This window comes from Carya illinoinensis, chromosome 1 (genome assembly GCF_018687715.1).
Source record: "Carya illinoinensis cultivar Pawnee chromosome 1, C.illinoinensisPawnee_v1, whole genome shotgun sequence".
NCBI classification, from domain to species: domain Eukaryota; kingdom Viridiplantae; phylum Streptophyta; class Magnoliopsida; order Fagales; family Juglandaceae; genus Carya; species Carya illinoinensis.
In genome coordinates, this window is record NC_056752.1 from 37,272,893 (window position 1) to 37,277,387 (window position 4,495).

Here is a 4,495-nt window from a genome sequence, read left to right on the forward strand (position 1 = left end):
AACTCACAACCGTGAGTGTTGGTGGACTAGAAGATAGATGGATGAGGGATCCGCACCCGCCCCCACATCATGGGGAAGGATTGCAGTGGTGCACCCCCTACCCATGTAGGGGCAAGATGGGGGCAACCTTGCCTCATAGGATGCGGGTAGCACCTCTAGTGCAAAAAGAGATTTTGAACTTTTTGTGTTCTTGCGACAAAGAAGACAAATAGAATCCAAAATAGATTGGGCCCACAGCGCACACCAAAGTCTATAGGTAATAATGACCTAAATAAGTGAGCCCATGTTAACCCGGTCCATTTATCGATACTAAATAGCTTTATGAGTTTTTACAAAAAGCAGTGATAGTCACAATCTTTTTTATAAGAAAAACTCTACTTATTATCCCCTACACCATACACTAATTCGTGATTTGTTATTTTTGTCATTCTATTTAAAGATACACATATTGATGTGTAAATGTATGTTTAAATAGAATGACAAAAATGACAAATTATATATTAGTGTGTGGTGTGGGATGATAAGTAGCATTTATTTATAATTATTTTATAAATTTGTTTTAAATAAAATATATTTTTATAAAATAATAATATTTTTAAAAAAATATCATTAATTTAAAATAAAATTATAAAATAATTACAAAAAATGATTGTGTTGACTTGACTATTTTCCTTCTCCAAAGTAAAAAGGTTTCCTTAGACTAAATTTAGGCCTCATTTAAATAATGAGATAAGCTACAATAATCTATGAATAATAGTGAAATATTTTGTAAATAGTAGTGAAATAGTATGAGTTAAGATGTTTTATAAAATTTTGAGAAATGAGAGTGAAAAAATTACATAAAAATATTATAAAATTAAAATATTGTTAGAATATAATTTTATTTTGGGATTTGAAAATTTTGAATTGTTTTTTGTATTTTGTTTGGACGTTTGAAAAAGTTGTAATAATTAAGTAATTATTAGATGAAAAAAGTTAAAAATTTAAAATTAAAATGTGATTATGTTTGTGGTGTTTAGCTATCGAGATGAGATGTAATGAGATGATCTTACTATCCAAACCAGGTCGATTATATAGAATATGATGATAAACCAAAGGGTTTCATATCTATTCTTTTGATCTCCCAAAAAACCCAATTTCAATAGTTTCACTAGATTTCAAATACAGGATACAGAGTGTTCCAACTTAGACTACAAGCACATTAATGACCCAAAAACTAAACAATTACACTTTTTATCATTCAACTGATGAATATTTTACAATTGCGTTAAAGATCCAACCAACGAGATTGCCTACTTCACCTATTTTCACTTTTTTTTTTTCATCCATTATAATGGCTTGAATTTTTAATGACACTACAACAAATTGGATTTTTCCCAGCAATTAATAATTGCCGGGAAAACAAGAAAAATCCCCGCTATATATCTATGCCGGCAATAACATAATCACCGCCGCTTCGCCGGTACTATATAGCCATTTCCAATATACTGCGGTGGAAAAAAAAATCACCGGCATATATGCCCTATATCCCAACAATTTAATAATCGCCGGTATATCAATCCAAAAACGTTATCTATTTGGCAGCGATTTTAAAATTGCTGCTATATAATAAGCCAGCGAGTTCTGAAGCGTTGCAAAATAAGTTTCGGTTATGAAATTTATTTACCAGCGATTTTGAAATCGCTGCTATATACTATGACAGCGATTTGATAATAGCTGGCAAACAAATTTCATAATCATAACTTATTTGCCAACGTTTGTAAAATCGCTGCTATATAATATCTCAGCGATTCTGTAATCGCTGGTAAATAAGTTTCACAACCGAAACTTATTTGCCAGCGCTTCATAACTCGCTGGCATGGTATATCACAGCGATTTTAAAATCGCTGCCAAATAGGGAATTATGTCCCAGCGTTTAATAAATCGCTGGAATATTAAATGGCAGCGATTAGTAAATCGCTGGAAAATAATATTCCAGCGTTTCATAAACCGCTGGTTTATTAGATGGCAGCGATTCATATAATATGCCAGCGAGTAAGGAATCGCCGGGATATTATTTTCCAGCGATTTATGAATCGATGCCAAATAATTTTATAAACATAATCTATTTCCCAGCGATTAAAAAATCGCTGCTATTTGATAAACCAGCGATTACATAATCGCTGGGAACTAGATTTGAAAACGGGAATTTGTTTACCAGTGATTATGAAATCCCTGCTAAACGAGACAACGTGCCCATACCTTTTTATTTGTTGTTTTTTATTATTTTTAACGGCGAGTTTTCAATTGCCGCCAAAACTTGAGCATCGAATTTTAATAACCCATTATTCTTACTAAGTCTCATAAGACCTAGTAAGAATAATGGGTCTTATTAATAGTTCCCAAGCATGAAAATTCACTAAAATAGTGAATTTTCATGCTTTCATACAATTATACCTGATTGACATGGGGGAATAATACAATCCATACATCAACAAATATTTCTGAGACCATTCTATCAAAGTGTTTAATTTTACACAAGTGTCAATTCAATTAACTATCATTGGGTGGAAATTCTTAATGATCATATCTCAAATACAAGCTGAGCTATTAATTACATAATAAACTATCATCTATATTATATAATTGATTTGAAGACTTTAGTATCACTAAAATAATCTATACCAAGTTACACATTAATCTAACAAGCAAGCGAGACCTATGTTTGGGACATTTCCACCCACACTTGGGCACTTTGGTTGTCTGAGAAAGGTGGCGAGCATGAACATTTTACTAACACCTATTTCCATATTGCATGGAAGTTAGTACATGCGTATTTTCCCCTGAGAATGAAAACAGTGAAACCCAATCATAATGTATTCAAGTAATTGGTGTATGAAGCCTCAAAACTAATATTTAAAAGAGGAAAATGAACTTGATCATAAAATCAATTTCAATGCAGTTACCTTAGTCTTTGTACATAAGTGCATCCCGGGCCCATCGTTGCTCCATGGTCGGAGTTAGTACAATTGCTCATTTGCTATGCAGTTGACAGGTCCACCCCTGCATGTCAAATGCTTTAAATCCCTTTAAAGTACTCATCAAAGCAATTCTATCCATTTATTTGGATGCTACGTATGTCTTGGAAACACAAAGCAATTCTATCCATTTAACTTCATAAGATCAGGTTGATGTTAAGTACCATGAGTATGACTGAAAAGCAATGGATCACCAAGTCAAGTTTCCATATTATTAACAGGGGAAAAAAGAATGGATCTATAAGTCAAGTCTACGTATCATTAACAGGTGAAAACTCCATGAGCTTGATTAAAAGATTGTTTATATGTGCTTTTGGTACTACATTGAAATATATGATGTTCACCTTTTCCATCTTGGCAAATTCTTGTTGGAGGATAATATTTCACATTTTGAAAGACATTGGACTTCACTGCAAATATGTGAGCGCACACACACATGCAAGTACAGTTATTGGAGGTATAATAAAAAAACGTTCCAAGGTTAACAGGGAACAAGTCCAAACATATTTCAACCAAAACCATGTCAGCCAGGAAGCAGAATTAAAGCAAAATATAAAATGACGCCAGAAACAAAGATATGTTGGGTATCTCATGGGCCACATACCTCATAACCATGTGAAGCTACTTTGACCTTATTCTCAAGGCTTTCGGCCTTGGCTTTATCACCATCCATCTTCTTCTTCACATTTTCAAATTCATTCTGCAAAGCTGCAAGCTTCTCTATGTTTCCAGCAACACTTGAGAGACTGTAAGCATTACGAGTAGGAAAGTACATGAGATCATTTAGGCAAGTATTGTGTGCTTCAACAAATTCATCAAGGGATTGATTTTCATGCCCCATTGCCAGGGGAAGATACCGAGCCTCTTCCCCTATCAAAGTATCAGCCTGTTGAAAACGCATAGAAAATTGAATTTTAGTGGCTCAGAGCAACCCTTGTCTAACAAAATCACCTCTCTGTTGGTGATGCATGAGTGTGCAAATACAATGGGCAATTAAAGAGGTGGTTATGAACAGCAAAAAATGACCATTCTTAAATCAGACGGCTCATGAAAGGGAGACGCCTGACTGTCTAAAAAGGCAAACAAATTAAGTCTATCAACAGTGACAAACCACGTTCAGCAGTTCATGCAGATATTGTGTTATTCTCCTCACTAAACTTTTCCACTGACTGTATCTTTCACTTGTAGATCTGAGATATCTAATCTAGACATATGAGAGACAATAATAAAATTTCCAGTATGCTAAGAATATAGAAAAGTAGTCTTCTTAATACAGCATTAGAGATAATGACACTAGAGTTAAACCAAGAAGCTTTATCAAAGAAGAAGAAGAATGCAAAGGGAGAAAACTTGCGTTTTCAGTTTCCTATAGTCAAGTTCACAGAAAATCAAGCACCTTTGACTTATTTTTCATATGCATTCAATCCACCTGAATCTGAGTCACTTGCATTGTAACCTAAAAGAAACCAAATGCTCAT